Genomic DNA, 17,500 nt, shown 5'->3' with positions numbered 1-17,500 from the left:
ATTGCGAGTTATAATGTCTCCTCAGCTTGCGAGGAAGGAGGGTGCCCCAACTAACCAAGCTACCTGGCTCGGAAGGGTTGAAACTATTACTTGCGTGACAAAAGCAGGCGCTTCTATGCATTTCACTTTTAATAAACGAAATTTTGAATCGGATTTTTTGGTATAACGAAGCTTTCAAAATAAACTGTTGTCTTAAATGTGCGAGTTAATGTCTCCTAAGCTTATAAGTTTATTCCTTGCATGACAGAAAAACAAAACAATCTTGTGCAGAAATGGTCAGCTCTTTGGAGTTTGACAGTTTGTGTGCTTTTCCTTTTCCTTGTTATTCTAGTATTACATTATATCAACAATATGAAAACAATCTTGGCAGGTAATGCAAATGCATTTTTGAAAAACCAAATTAATAACATGGAAAGCAAAATACATAGTACTGTAAATGTATTGTAATCCAGCTTACTCAAAACTGGCAAGTGTCCGATCTCCTAAAACAATTCCATAACTAAACATGTACTGAAGAGTAAGAAAACGAATATGTATGAATTAGCATGAAAAGTCATTAGTCATTTACCAGTATATGAACTTGAAACTCTATTATATAGATAATGTAAAAAGACCCCATGAAAGCACTAATGTTGAAGAGTCCAAGAAACTGCCTGCATCAAGAGGTGATGAGAATGAGAGAGATACTGATAGAAGTGCATTAAATGAAGCTGGTGACTCGAGAAGAAAGAAAAAGTGCCAGGATGAAAAGGCAACAGGCAATGGGCAGTTACTGCATGTACTGATATAACAAACCAGGTCATTTATTTACAAGAAGTGTAATTAGTTGGAATTGCTCTTTAAAGGCTAAAATTAATAATTTATTGTGAATATAATAATTAAGGGCTGACAATAAGTGTATGGCTAGTCACACCGGACAGTTGCCAGATTACAGCAAATGAAGTGAAAGCAAGGAAAACTACAGATAGGATCTGACACAAAATCTATGTAACATTATGAGGAAGTGGTCACTTGGTTTCATCAAGTAAAACAGTTATTCCTAATCCCAATCCCTGGTGTACTTACACATAATCTGGGTAACATGGTGGTGACATGGTCAGCTCATTGGATTATGACAGTTTGTGTTCTATTCCTCAGGCGTTGTTATTCTGGTATTACATTATATCAACAATATGAAAACAATCTTGGCAGGTAATGCAAATGCATTTTTGAAAAACCAAATCAATAACATGGAAAGCAAAATACATAGTACTGTAAATGTATTGTACCCCTGTAATCCAGCTTACTCAAAACTGGCAAATGCCCGATTGCCTAAAACAATTCCATAACTAAACGTACTGTGAGGAGTAAGAAGGCAAATTTGTAACAATTAGTATGAAAAGTCATTAGTCACTTACCAGTATATGAAATTAAAACTCTATTATATAGATAATGTAAAACGAACCCATGAGAGCACTAGTGTTGAAGAGTCCAAGAGCATCAAGAGGTGAGGAGAATGAGAGAGATGCTGATAGAAGTGCATTAAATGAAGCTGGTGACTCGAGAAGAAAGAAAAAGTGCTACGTTGAAAAGGCAACGGGCAATGGTAAGGCTGGTCACAATGGGCAGTTACTGCATGTACTGCTATAACAAACCAGGTCATTTATTTACAAAAAGTGCAATTAGTTGGAATTGCTCTTTAAAGGCTAAAATTAATAATTTATTGTGAACATAATAATAAGGGCCGACAAGGGTGTGGCTAGTCACACTGGACAGTTTCCAGATTACAGCAAATGAGGTCATGGTGTGTACAGTGCATTTAAGAACGGTTGGCTAATAGACAGTGGTCAATTGTTAAGGATTGCATAAGTAATATCAATTCTCAAGCAAATACTTTGCAAGAAAAAAACTGGATGTTAAAAGTTGCACAGTACAAAGTAACAGAATGTTAAGGATTACTTAAGGAATATCATTTTCTCAAGCAATAGATAGAAATAGATTTGAGTGTTTGAACTGTCAGCGTAGGCATAACTAACTGATTGTATTAATTTTGAAACACACCATATAAAAGCTTTTTTTGTGGAAAGTTACTGTGCCTTCTCTACAGGAAAACCCCACTGTAGAGACACCCGCTTAATATGGACACTTCCGTTTGTCCCAACGAAAAGCTCATATATTTTCTCTTAAATTAACCCGCTTAATACGGACACGGGTTAATACGGACAACGGACACTTTTCTGTGTCCTGAGACACAACCTCATGCATCGTCAACCTCGCTATACGGACACTGGCTATGTGCCCACTGGTCTATTCTTATTGTTACGATTGTATTGTAAGCAAATATGGTTCAGTTAACAAACAAACAGCAGCAACATAGCATGACATTCAAGTGTAAAGAAGTGTCACGGCCTTTTTCAAGTACAGTAATTTCATTTCTTGTGTTTCAAGAACAATACTCATTAAAACTAATTTTAGGTTTACATATATTACATGAACTTCTTACAGTTCCAGTTAAAAATGAAATTGTTTTCTCGTAGAAGTAATGAAAGGTCGTATGTCGGTGATGGTTTTTCTAAGAGCCCGCTTTATATGATATGTCTCTTTAGTGTCCATATTAACCGGGATCAGCTGTACTTTGAAACTGCGGGAAAAGACAACTCTTTCTCATTGTGACATTGTTCCTAAGAAGTAACTAGTAAGTCTTGAATTTCTCAGTTTTTACTTTCCTCGCATCTGCTTATCAATCTGATTCTAAAGGGTGTTGACTTTCACAAACAGTTTGCTGAAACAGTGTGATTGTCCCCACAGAGTACATGTAGTCTTCAATATGTTTGAAAAATAGTGGCCCAAACCTTGCTGGTGGTCAATCTCATCTTTTAAAATAAAAATATATATGGGTCCACACAATGTTGATGTTAAAACTGAGATTTGAAAATGTCCCCACAAGCACAATGGGTATTTGTCCCCAAAGGGAAGGATTGAAATTTTTAAGATGTCAATGTGTCCGGATAAACGTTCGCGAGGAGTACTTTGAAACGCACATATCCTTATTTTCCTACCTGACGGGGAAATGGGTGCCCCATAATGCAGGCATACATACATGGTCCTAACAAGTGAGCATTGTTATGTATGTATGTATGTATGTATGGAAGGATCTATGTATGTAGGGAGGGTGAATAGGAAAGAGTTTCAAGAAGAGGAGGCAGTGTGGCCCGGCAGTTGGGGCGCTTGCCTTGAGATTTGGAGATCCCGGATTCAAGACACACTCTGACCACTCGTTGAATTTGATCCTGGTAGTCCCTGGTTGAACTTGTCAGCTGCACTTGTAAATAGCCAACTGCTTTGCCTCCGGCCAGTTTGGATTCTTAACAGTTGTTGTTGTTCTGTTCCGTCGTTTCGTTGTCTTTCATTGGCCCTGAAAAGCCCCTGTGGGGAGCGGTCAATTAAGTTTGTAGTGTAAGAGAGTTTCAGTTTTTATCCCTCGTCTTTGTCAAGAGTCTCTGCAATTCCAAAGTGAGCATCAATAGAGTAACATAATTGCAGCATAATTTTAGTGGTGGAAGGGGGGAGTTTTAGTCTGGGTTTTAAGTGACAGGGATGATCAAAGCAATTTTTGGGGTTTGAAACTTTTTATTTCGGGTTTTTTTAGGGGTTGGCAGTAAACGTTTTGCAAGACTTTTTTAAATTTAGGTGCAGGGATTTCTTGATTAGTGCCCCCATTCAATCATCTCTGTCACTTGAAAGTGGGAGTAACCCCCCCCCCCCCCCTTCCCCTCAGGATTTGCGTAAGGTATACCAAGAACTGTGCTACCATCACAGTTTATGAATTGGATTTTTGTTATTTGCAAAATTACATATCTTTGGAAAAATAGGAACTTAAAGTATTAACGCCTCTAGATTGTCTGTTAATTTTGCTAAAAATGACCTACATTTTAGCCACTACATGTATTTTAGTGCAGAATTTTAATTAACACAAGTTGAAGTTTTCGTGGATTGCCTTCACCACAGCAAGTGATTTGCCTTGTGAGAGTACAATAATAATTATTATTGTACCTTCTGTTCTCTATAAATTTAGTAGTGAAAGGAAACAGGTTGTTGATGTAGAATAAAAGGCTGTAATAAGGATTCATAAGTCAAATACATAAGTTTTGCTAGTTTATCACACATTCTGTCATCATTCAGTTTTGGGTAATACCGGTAATATCATGTACTGTAAGAGTGTTCAGCGCTCCTTGAAACCCACATAAATGCCTGTAGAAGATGGATAATGTGCACGGATTTCCCACACAACACATGATGGTGCAACTTTCCTCCTTCCCTTGCCTAAATAACCATGCTTATCAAGGATGTAATGGCGATAAGTTGCCTTTCTAAAACTTCGAGTGCTGTTGTTTTGCCTATCCTTCCTGATATCAGGACTACTTTTTATAGACAGTTCCAGATAATCAGGGTCCAAACACAGTTTTTTGAATCTTGGTTTATTCGCATCACAATTTTTTTTTCATACAGCACACTTTCTCCACCTCTAAGGGTATGTTGCGGCAATTCCCACATACACACCACTCGGGGAGTGGTCCTTGCCTCTGCAGAGGGATGGGTTGGGGTGGTGGAGTTATTGCATCCCTAGCTTCAGCTGCAAGACTGTGCACCTCAGCAATGTCGTCCTCATCATTATCATTATCCAGGTCATCTTCCATAATGGGCAAGGAGTCTATGCAGTCCAGAGTTCCAATTCCCCGTCTCAGGCTTCTGATACATCGTTTCTTTATGGTCAAGAGTCAACTGTGTTGATGAAATCCTGCAAATTATATAGAATAACATTTATTTGGAACGACAATCTTAGAATCTGAGCTCAAGAGCAGATCCATAGCATCTCCAGTCCTTCTTGTTCATTTATGTGACAAATATAGATTAGTAGGGTATTGGTATGTATAACTATAGCATAATAGAAGATTGACAAAAACCTGAAGGCCCACAACCAAGACTTAGCATATTAGTTTCTCCACAGCCATAAGGAATAGTGACCAGTTCAGGAGCATTTTACAACACAGTCAACATTTTCTGCCGGTCTCCTGAGTTTTGACAGGAAGATGAAGACATAATAAAAACACAAAATATAAGTTGCTTATATATACACTGATTGTGAAAAACTTTTTTTGTCATATATCATACCGCGTTCGAGGTGTACTGAAAGCATTGAAAATTCTGGGGCAATGATTGAAATTTTACCTTGACCTGTTCGTTTTCAGCAACATGCTCATTCCCTTCGCTTGGGCATTGAGTGGCTTCGTTGTTCCTGACAGGGTTCACAGCATTAGCCTGTTCAACAACAAATTATTATGTCTATGAGAAGGCTTCTAATTTCAAATAATAATGAACATATGCTAGCAAGTTGTTTTAGTTTCTTCGTAATTCTCAATGACAACAAAGCTAAAATCGTGAGTAACAATAATGTTCAGTTTGGTTTGCGTAGATGTTTATACCTACATTTCGAAATACCTTTAAAATGCCTTGACCATTTTATTGTGACTCGAGTATCACTAACACAATTGGAAATCGACCTAAAGACTTACATATTAAGATGAAAGAAATATCTTTTTTATTAGTTAAACAATCTCACCTTATTTTGGCAGGGTTTAGAAGGCCTCCCGCACCAATAAGCGTCAATACATAAACGGTTCGCTCCTCGACAAGGGCAACCTCTTGTTGAACTCTCTTGAAATTACATGGGTTTGGTTCCTAAATTTTGAAAGTAGAGAAGCTTTAAAACGCAATTAAGCCAAAGGAAAGCAAATCGAAATCACAGAGTGTTTTTCACCTCCACTGATTCTTCGATCCTTTCCACTTCGCTCGTGTCACTTGTCACAAAGGTTTCGCCTTCCCTGGACATGTTCATCGGTAAATTAACCGTGATATTAAAGAAAATTAATGCTCTGCAATAAATTACATTCCACAATAACAGTGAAGACCTGCATTTACTTTGATTCACGATGTTTGAGGATTTGCTGACCCGATGCGCCCGTGTTGTCGTGATATGCAAATTATCAGAGAAATGGTATCTAATGCACATGCGCACCAGCTGACTGTGTCCCTTTAAGGTGCACCATACTCTGAGAGAGACTGGGGCGACCATGCACGAGTAAAGACGTACGTGTTTCCCTCCCGAGCTGTTCTTCGACGAAATTTCAACATTTTATGTCCATGTGCTTAGTCTATGGCGCAATGCTATAAACGCAAAGAGAGATTAAGTTTTGATAGTGATATCACCTCTCCGGAAGGAAAAAAGATTTGCGAGAGCCCACGTTAACACGAAAACGACCAAGTGTTGAAAGCACTGAATATGACAGATAGGATTGCCTCACAGCTAGAAATGATCTGCCAAACGATTGCAAGCATTGAAAATAGACTACAGAAGCTCAAAGGTATATTTGAACGTTTCTCTCTTTTGGAGAGGTCGGTTAATAGACTTCAAACTGGACTGAGCGCGCTAAGCGAGAAGTCGAGAATAATAGAAGAGAAGACGAATTGTATTGAAAAGGCAATGGAGTTCGCAAACGCCGAAATCAAGGAGCTAAAGAAGAAAGACAAGAAGAATGAAGATAAAATCAAAGAGCTTGAGGATAAATTGCTGTACCAAGAGGTCTACAATAGAAGAGAAAATTTACGTTTCTTTGGAATACCCGAATCTACTACCGCTGCCGAGAACATATTTGAAGTGATGCGTAATTTTCTTAAAGAAGAGTTGGATTTGGAAAACGCAGATAATATTGAATTTCAGAGAGCTCATCGAATTGGCAAGAAGAAGATGGGTGAAGCCAGGTCAGTTATTGTTCGTTTCTTAAAGTTTCCAGAATGTGAGCTGGTTTTTAGAAAAGCGCGTGAGCTGGAGAGTGATACCGAGGTAAAGGTCTATTCAGATCTCCCCAACGAAATTAGTAAAAGAAGAAAAAGGCAATGGCTAAGGTTAAAGAAAGCAAGGAAAGAAGGAAAGATAGCATTTTTCGGCAAACCCAAGCCTGACAAATTGTTTATTGACGGACAGTTTGTTCCTCTGTAGATTGAACGTTTAGATTTTTTTTTTTTAGGAACGGTTTCTCTACAGATTGAACTTTTTATTTTTAGTTGATGTTGCAGTTGTTTTTTTGTAACGGGAGGATTGCGTAAGATCATTTGAATCCAAATAATTGTTCCATTCTCCGAGGCAGCTCCAAGATGCTAATTACTCAGCTGCCATTTATTTTCTTTGTATAAGACATTGTTGTGTAATGTCCCTTATTTGTTGTTTCTTTTGTTTACCATGTTGTTGTGTAGAAACCTCTTGTCACCTCTGTAGTTACCACATATTAATTTATGCGCAGTTGCAACGCGAGATACTTGTATACATAACTAGTTTCAATGGACCCATTCAAGAAGGATTACATAAATTTTAAATTACTTTCTCCTAATGTCCGAGGCATTTGTTCCCCGACAAAGAGGAAAGCTCTTTTCACCTGGCTTAATGAGCGAAAGTACGATATCATTTTCCTTCAAGAAACCTACAGCACCGTAGATGTTGAAGATATCTGGAAAACGCAATGGCAAGGTAAGCTTCATTTTGCTCATGGTTCTAATCACAGTTGTGGGGTGATGATTTTGGTGAGAAGTGACCTTGATTTTAGCCTAAAATTCGTTAATTTGGATACTGAGGGCCGCTCAATTATATTGGAAGCTGAGGTACAAGGTTCGTTATTTTTGTTTGTTAATATTTATGCTCCCAACAAGGTTCAAGACCAATGCCGTTTTTTTGAAAATTTAAATAAAAACATTGAAGATTTCATTGCTAACAAAGAGCATAGGATAATTGTAGGGGGAGACTTCAATGTCACATTGGACTCTGATCTTGATTGCTCTGGCAGAAAACCTTTTAGAAAAGAATCTGTCAAACAAATTCAAGACTTGTGTCTCGATTTTGATTTAGTAGACATTTGGCGAATTCGAAATCCGGAATGTAAACGTTTTCATTGATTCTGATATTATTCCTTCGATCAACTCTGATCACTCGGCAATTTTTCTTCATCTTAATAGCTTAGACAAACCGGATTATGGTCCCTCTTTTTGGAAATCTAATGCTAGTCTTACTGATGATGACGATTGATAAATGAAAGTGTGCCTATGTGGTTAAACAAATTCGTTGAAGTCACAGATAAAAGACTGTTGTGGGATTTAATCAAGTACAGGATTAGACAAGTTTCAATTAAGTATAGTAAAGAGAGGGCGCTCAAAAGGAGAAAAAAGATTTCTGATCTTGAGACCTCTCTAAGGATTTGCCAAGAAAAGTGCAATGAGTCTCCAACCTTTGAAAATCAGGAGGAGATTGGAATGTTGAAAATGGAATATGATTCTATTTATGAACAGATAGCAAAAGGAGCCATTATTCGATCAAAAGCCACTTGGTACGAGAAAGGTGAAAAAAGCAATAAGTATTTTCTAAACCTGGAAATGCACAAAAAAGCTAAAAGCTCTGTTCGCTAAGTCTTTAACAATGAAGGTGTGCTAATTACAGATCCTAAAAAAATTCTACAGGAGATACAAAATTTGTATTCAAATCTTTCTAAACGTGATCCTCTCACACCATCGGAAGATATGTTAAACTCTTTTTTGAATAATTCCGAAATGCTGAAACTCACTAATAATGAGGCTCGAATCTGTGATGGAAAATTAACAGTTGACAAGTGTTATAAGAGTATTCAGCTATTCGAAAGCAACAAGTCACCAGGCAATGATGGATTAACGGCTAAATTCTATAGAGCTTTTTGGCACAATTTAGGAAATCTGATGGTAGACAGTTTAAATTATTCTTATGATTATGGAGAGTCGTCAAATTCCCAGAAGGAAGCCATTATTACCTTAATTGAGAAAAAGGATAAAGACAAACGGGATTTATCGAATTGGAGACCAATCTCACTTATCAATGTGGACGTAAAAATAGGGTCAAAAGCTATTGCTAAAAGATTAGAGAGTGTCTTACCAAATATTATACATTATAATCAATGTGCATATGTTAAGGGAAGAACTATTTTTGATGCAGTCAGAACGATAGAAGACGTCATGGAATTCTCAGAAAGGTATAATCTTGAGGGGAGAATGATTTGTATAGATTTCAAAAAAGCCTTCGATACTATCAGTAGAGATTTTCTATTTCGCGCTCTAACCTCTTTTGGTTTTGGTCCATCATTTTTGCAATGGATTCATACATTTTACAACAATATCTCAAGTTGTGTCATAAACAATGGTTTTTCTACTCAGCCCTTTGCAGTTAAAAGGGGAGGGAGACAAGGAGACCCCCTCTCTGCTTACCTGTTCATCATAGTGCTAGAAATTCTTTGTATTAGTGTACGCAGTAGTAAAGATATTTGTGGTATTAACGTAGACAATGAAGAGCTCAGATTAAGCCTTTTCGCAGATGACCTAACTGGTTTTTTGAAAGATAATCTTTCGCTTGTGAACTTTCTTAAGCTTATAGAGGATTACGGAATTTGTTCAGGCCTGAAGATCAACCACGATAAATCAGAAATAATGCTATTAGGCAACTGCTCTTCTACTTTACAACAAGACAACTCCGTTTCATGCAATTTAAAAATTAAGAAAGTTGTTAAAATTCTGGGAGTGCACTTCACCTATGACCTTCGAGCGAAACAAAAATTAAATGTTGATGATCTAATTAGTTCCATTCAACAAAAACTACGAATTTGGAAGTGGAGAGACTTGACTATTATAGGAAGAATTCAAATTGTCAAAACCTTTATTATTCCTATTTTCCTATACCACGCGAGTTTGATATCAGTAAATAGGGAATTTGTGAAAGATGTTAACAAAATTATCTTCGATTTTATCTGGAAGGGGAAGGAAAAAATCAAACGCTCTGCTCTTATTAGTGATATTGAAGATGGGGGACTTAAAGCCGCACATCTAGATTCTATAATAGAGACTCAGAGAATCCTTTGTTGCAAAAAAAATTGTAAGAAAACAATCCTACTGCACTATCTTGAACCTGTAGGGGAGAAACTTATCTTATGTTGCGATTTTGACTTGAAGAAACTGCCTGTGAAGCTTCCAGCATTTTATGAAGAATGCTTTAAAAGTTTCGCAAAATGTTCCGCAGCAAACCACACGAGTGTACAGGATAAAAAAAGAGAAGATCTTTCAAAAGCTATTGTGTGGAATAATAAATTCATTTGTATCGGCGGCAAATCTGTTTATTTTAGAAATCTTGCAGAAAAGGGAATTCTTCGAATGCGGGATCTAATCTCCGGCAATAATGAATTCATTGTTAAAAGTAATCACAGGTTGAGAGAATTAAATATCTCGCCATTAGATATATTTAGACTTATCTCTGTAAGCAATGCCTTACCAGTTTAATGGCGTAAATCATTAAACACGTTTGCTTCTACAGCTGACGAGCCTTTCAATTTGCACGATGAAATTAAATTAAGTTTTAACAACAAAAATGTTGAAACAGTCGTTTCAAAGACCGTATATAAAGAACTTCGAAATAGAATCATCATCCCACCGACTGCCCAACTGAATTTTAATACCCATTTTGTTAATGATGTTTTAGAATGGAAAGAGATTTACAGCTTGCCATTTCGTACTTCCTTGGACACAAAATCGTGTGAATTTCAATACAAATTACTTAACAGGTGTCTTGTCACAAATTCATTTTTAAACAAAATTGGTATTATTCCATCTCTGGCGTGTTCCCTTTGTGGTGAAATGAACGAATCCCTGGAGCATTTTTTCATTTGTTGTTGTTATACTAACGATTTCTGGGCTGAGGTTATAAAATGGTTTGATAATCAAGGGGTAAAGATAGAACACCTTTCTGATAAAGATATAATGTTTGGTATTTTAAGATGCGAAGACGAATTATTTATTAATCATACTTTAATAATTGTTAAACAGTATTTATATTCTTGTCGACAGAACAAGTCTCTTCCTTCAATTAAAGTGTTTAACTCGAAAATTAAAATGATTTACCAGCTTGAGACAATGACCGCAAAATCAAATAATAAACTAAAAGCTCACAATATGAAATGGGCCAAGTACAAAAACAACTAGATGTATATAGAATCTCGTGTTGTTGCTGCGCTGTACTAGTCATTATATTTAGAAGCAGAAGGGAGTTAAGAGGAATTGTGGGGTGCGTTTGTAAATATATGATGTATCGTGTCTGTCTGTTAATGTGAATTATGTTTGTTTGTGGAAAAATGTATGTAACCTCAAATCAATAAAAATTAATAAAATAAAATAAAATAAAATAAAATAAAAAAACCATACTCTGCCAGCAGAGTCTCTTTCAATCTTCCTAGATAAGTCAGGAAGAGGAAAGTAGACTCTGCCAGCCGGCTCGACATTTTGTGTTGAGCATGGGTTAAAAATTCAAATATATTCGGGAGACAGTCACACGTGACTAGTAACCGCAAAACCACAAAACCAAAACAAACAGTAGCGATATTTTTTAACAACTCTGGCAAACACACGACAACCAAGGAATCGTTTCCTTCGAAACTCAAGATAGTTTAAGTTTTTAAATTGCCATTTCAGTTTTTACTGAAAAAATTAATAGGTTTCTCAATTCTGGCAAACTAGTTTCTGTAACCGACATACGGAGGAAATACTTATGGGAATTTAGACAGTTAAAAATTGTCACACTGTTGTAAATTTAAAAAATATTGACGATGCGTGGCAATCGATCATGCCCACAAATTAGCCCAAAGTAATGTTTTTTGTGTTGGTGATACAATTGAATAAACTTAACATTTTAATTATGATTGCCCAGTCAAGTTTGTCTATAACAAGTTGGACAGATCCAGTCTCCCTCAGGCTCTTCTTTCAACTTCAAACATGACATATGGTACCATATTATTTTGCACAAATCATTGTCACAGGCAATTAATGTACTGCCCTCCAAATCTTGTTCACAACAGCACCATGGCCCTTCCTCGTCTTCATCACCAGATGATGTTGATGAAGATGGAATGGCTTGAGCTTCACACCCTGGGCGTGTATAGTACTTCCCTACAATTTCAGGTAAAATGCACTTGCTGAAGAACTCAGAGGAAGCAGAGAGTTCATTTTCCCAAAACTCTTGGTCAGCAAGAATTCCTTGCACGAAGAGATCTCTTGTTGTCCACACCACAGAATCACAATATTCGACCCCACAGATAAATATCTGGGCCTGAACTTGGTAGTAGTAGGCATGACTTTTGTCAAGATAAATTTTACCAAACTCGTCTTTCTTTAAACAAAAATTTTTCTGGCCAGCAGCCTCAGCAATTTTGGAATTCCTATATGCATATGGACATTTTATTTCACATGCACCCCTCCCACAGCATTTGCAGTAAACAATCCCATCAGGAGAAGCTCCTAAGTATGGCCACCTCGGATCAATATTGAGACCCCTGTCAGAAATTATTAAAGACTCGTGGAATTGATTGATTTCAATCTGATAAGCTTTGCAAGCCCTGCCCTCGTGTTCAGAACCCCACCTTGTGGACGGAGTTGAAAACTTATGGGCGTCAGGGTAGCATATGGATTTCACAAGACTCTTAGCAGGCTTAGCTGTATTTGTTTTGCAAGCAGACTTCAGATTGGAAGCTGTAATACGACCTGCCCGTTGTTGGTACCAAACTTTATTCTGCGACTGCTTTCTTGTTAAAGTTTCTATTGCTTGACACTCATCACGTGTAACCTCAAGTGATATTTGTTGACACTGCTGCAGCAATTCTATGTAATCCAACTGAATACACTCTTCTTTAAATAAGCTATTGGGCAAGGGCTTCGATACATTATCAATTTCTTTACAAGTATACTGCTCATTGACAAGGGACAAGACTGCTGGTTTCACTGTAGAGCCAGAAATACTTGTAAAAAATACTTTTCTGCTCTTCTGAGGGTGGAGCAGGTGTCCTGGTAGTTTGGATCCCAGGGTTTGATCTAGAAGCCATAGGAGTAACCTGTTTCTCCACCATCAATTCATGCTTCTTTTTAGCAAATGTAAAATCTATCTCACGAACAAGTAAGTAGGGGATTTCTCTAACATGACTTGGAAGAAGCCATTTGTTCTTTTCCTGTGAGCATGTGGTAGCATCTCTAATTCTAACACCAGCCTCCTCGGCAAAAAGCACTGCCCCCACATGGGAACACCCTTCACATAATCCTGCCATGCAATCACAGTGGGCAGCAATAACAGTTCCACATTTTTCTGCCAGAAACCATGTTCTAAGTGGTGTGTCCGGGGCTCTCTGTGAGTGATTCACCTGTTGAGGGTAGACAATAAGTCTTAATTTTAAAGGAAAAACATTAATATCCCTTGAAAAATGCAATATCACCCGCCAAAAATGTGAGCACTATAAGCTTAAGTGATATCTCGTGTCAAGATCAACTTTTAAAACAAGAGCATTATCTGAGGTTGATAAAAAAAAAAAGAGTCCTTTGTTTTGCTCTGATCTGTTTGCTTCTCTCGATCAGAAATCAGCAAAAGAAACATTTTCTTACCCTGGCGAACACAACAACTTTATTGGCATCAACAGATCGTATGCAAAGAGTATTCACCCTTCAAACAAAGAAATTGTATGCGTCCATCGATTTGTAGGCCTTTATTTGGGTTTTTGTAGCCCACGAGGTTTGCAATACCAAGTACTTCACAATATCTGGATATTGAACGTTCGGCAGCAGCTCTTTGTTTTCGGAGAAATATTTTTTTCTCAAGGCACATGGGTCGAGGCCACAAATAGTTATTTTTCGCAGGCCCCTTCAGACCTGCAAAATAATTCGAATACTGAATGTTTACATCGGAAATGCCCCCCGGTGGCAGCCATTTTGAAAGCTTGGTTATCCCCCAACATGGCGGCCGCAAACAAAGAATACAGGAACTACATGTAGCCTCTTATTCTTACATACATGTAGAATGTAGAGCTACTTGTACTGTATTAATTACAAGTTTGTAACTTCTTTGAAACAAAAGGTTGTTTTGTTTTTTTCAGCAGCGTATGCCATTAAGGGCGTTGAGTTCAATAATGAGCCATGCAGTTTCTGTTTTGTTTTTCTTATTGACCAGGGAGTGAAGTTTAACATTTTCATTTATTTTAACAATATTAAATTTATATTGAAATTCTCTAATGTAACATATATTGTTTGATGGTACTATGACATTAATATGCAAAATAAGGTGTAACTGTTACTGGCAATAATATTATCATAACTTTTAGAAGAATAAAGTCAGTCATTTAGCTTGTTAGCTTCCATAATTTTGCTCAAACCAACAAAAGGAAGATGAAGACCATGAATAATTTACATATGCCCAACCATTGTTATAATCCACATTAAAATTAATGGTATTTAAAGTATGAGTTAACCATTTATATTTTGGTTTGGCCTTGCTTTCCCCCTCCCCCTTAGGGTTAAAGACAGCATTTTGCTGAATAAAAACAGTGAATCTGTCAAGCAACTGTCAATAGTGATCAATACTGGAGCAACAGCTCAGCAGAATGGGAACTTTGTGATGGAAGACATGGTTTTGAGAGATGCAGTGAAGGCAGTTATCCTTAAGGATATCAATGACCAGTGCAAGAAGCTTTGCAAGAAGAGCGATGATGGCTCCTCAGTTTTGCCAATTTAACAACTCACTGATATTGTTGTTAAAAGTTTAATTGAGGGTACTTAAATGATTTATTTATGGTTTGTCCCCCAACATCATTATTCATCATGATAATCATTATTTTAAGGTTTAAAATAAAAAAAAAGGAATCACTGGGAATCAAACAATCAAGGTTGGAATAATTTAACTTCAACTTTAAATTAAATTGCTACTATGACCAGAAAAGCGATTCTTCTTTTTCTTTGGACTTCAAAACTATGTTTACGTAACTAAACACTAATTGACCCAAGTTCTTGAGCCCTGATTTCAAAAAGGCACCAGTTTATTAAATGGAATTTTCCTTAATTTAATTACCTGCCATTACTAACTTTAAATCTTGAGACAGCTGGATCGAGGAGAAAATGAGGTCAAAGACTCGCTAGTTTAAGAAAGCAACGTGTGTCTACATGGCTGAATTAATACGCAGCACGGGAGTTTTGGGCTTTCAGACTTTCAAACTCGTGTTTTGCATATATAATAAGCTGCATTTACACACTGAAATCTTAAGCTGGTGAGTAAATGGTGACATTTTTCCTTAGATCCAAATCCAAAACTTACACTCAAATTAAACAACCTTTGGATAAAAATCAAAGGTCAAAATTTTGCTAGTCAGGTGTTGAGCAAACAACAAAAGGAAGTGATTTTTTTATCAGAGTAGCACTTTAAATTTTGCAGTACAACAGCTACTCAGAGTACATGTAAATGGACAACTGGGTGCAAATATACAGATTTGACCCAATGATCATTACAAGTTGATGAAAGGCATTCGTGCTTTACAGGCTTCAGCCAAAATTATTGGTACCATTATAATAATATGTAATCCCTTAAATAATAAAATAAAGGTTACTTTCAACGTTGTTTACACATTTAAATTATACTCATTATTATTTTCTTTACATCCATAGAGCTTACAACATTTCAAATGGGAAAGTATTATGACTGAGATGATACAACATGCTCCAGATGTATTGGATGTCCTTACAACTATTGCTGTACCTGAAATAAAGAACATACTGCAGAACAGAAAATTCCACCCTTGTGCACTTGAGCATATGTAATTCTTATGAACACCTGATGGAAAGAACTAGGCCCTATTCAAAAAGTCAATGGCATCCTGCTTGGTTTTGGAAATGCTAGTGATAGGGTAAACTTGTTGTTTGAACACTTTGGAACGATTGATTTCCATATTGTATATCATAATTTCCATGTTGTAAATTTATTGTTATTATTGGCAAAAATTACCAAGGTGTTTTGCGTCAAATGTAATGAGAGGTAATGTTGAGTCAGCTCTGAACTAGCACTTAATAAGCAGGAGTATCATTATACTTACAGTAGTTTGTTTTTTTATCCTTATGTTTTTACTTTTTATTTTTTATCAAATAGCAGGCCCTGGTAAAAAGTTAAAATAACATTATAATTGGGGGAAAAATATAATATAAACAGTAACAATAGCCATGTTAAATAAAAGTGAACATAACCACTCGAGGTGTTGGCCTAGACTGATCTCCCACGTGATAAACATCAGTCTGTTATATAGCATTCATCACTGCCCATGATGCACTTGGACTAAACTGGCCCAGTCCTCACTGCACTTGTGTCACACAAATAATTATTACTTTGTCACTGTACTTTCTGGCTGACCCCGTCAAAGGTTAGGATAGCACAATCCAATGCATGTCTGAATTTCTTTGGTTTTGCAGGATTATATTAGCTAAGATTTTAAAATCCAGATTGTCGAATACTATGCTATTCTTTGGAATAGATCCAATGAGCTGTGCTCCCATATCATCCATTATTTGACCGGTAGACATCTCTTGTGACGGTCCACTTAAATTTAGCCTTTTCGTTGTCTACATCAAAGAATCCAATAAAATAATTATAACATCATTATGTCCTATAACTCTTCACATTAAAAATGTAATCATGTTTTCTTAAATGTGTATGAAGTCAAGCGAATGAAAACAAGATCAAATGAATGAATAATAAACCAAAATGTAGTTTTCCAGTGTTTCAGTGATTAAAAATTAGCTCTGTAAACCTTGACGACTCAAAGCCTGAAGTGGCCAATGTTGAGGACTCTAAGCTAGTCGAGTATTTATTAAACAAGAGTGAATTGGAAAAGCTCCGCAGGGATTTTATTGTGCTGGTGGTCTGTGCCTTGAAGGAATTTTTCGGTTTTATGGCAACACTGGGGAGGAAGGGGGGGGGGGGGGGGGGGGCCTGCCATTCCCAAACATATTTCTCACAGGTAAGTATGGTGCCATCATTAATTTGTTAAATCAAATTAAATTTGAAAGGGGAAATACAGTATTAAGGAATCAGAGCCTTAAAACAAACAAACAAAAAACATTGTTTGTCAGAAACACTACTATTTATAATAAGTGTTTTCAGTTCTTTTTTTGTAAAATTACAAAATGTTAAACCTGACTTACTCTTAAAAATCATGTATTTTTCCTGTTTTAATTTGCTATTGCACTTGCCATATAATTTCAAAGTAAAACACAAATAATCTACCAATTGCAATGAAAAAAAAGTTAAAGTACACTGCAAGAGCAATTAAAGCGAGAATCTCAGATCCATGTGCATATCCTGAAAGAGGATGCAACAGCTGTAACAGCGAAGTTCCTTGTTTTTATATTCATAATTCGACAGTCAATTGACAAAGACACTTTTCCCAGGAAACGAATACTCACAAATATTACACTTAGTCTAATATATTACAGGGGATCTAGACAGATATAGCAAGCTATTGCCCAATCTCACTGTGTGCACAGGCTGCATTAGCTCGTCTTGTTAAAAAAATGAGATCCTTGAAAAAGGGCCAGTTTCTAAGATTCAAACAAA

The 17,500-nt window shown here is 36.7% G+C and overlaps 2 pseudogenes; one reads left to right on the top strand and one right to left on the bottom strand.

Annotated features, from left to right (window-relative positions):
* The window catches only part of LOC137975897 (ATP-dependent DNA helicase RecQ-like), a 404,352-nt pseudogene that overhangs the window by 27,564 nt on the left and 359,288 nt on the right, over positions 1–17,500 (top strand).
* On the bottom strand, positions 4,202–5,869 carry LOC137975475 (P2X purinoceptor 7-like; annotated as a pseudogene).

The sequence above is a fragment of the Montipora foliosa genome, chromosome 11 (assembly GCF_036669935.1).
Source record: "Montipora foliosa isolate CH-2021 chromosome 11, ASM3666993v2, whole genome shotgun sequence".
NCBI classification, from domain to species: domain Eukaryota; kingdom Metazoa; phylum Cnidaria; class Anthozoa; order Scleractinia; family Acroporidae; genus Montipora; species Montipora foliosa.
This window is presented reverse-complemented; position numbering and strand designations above follow the sequence as displayed.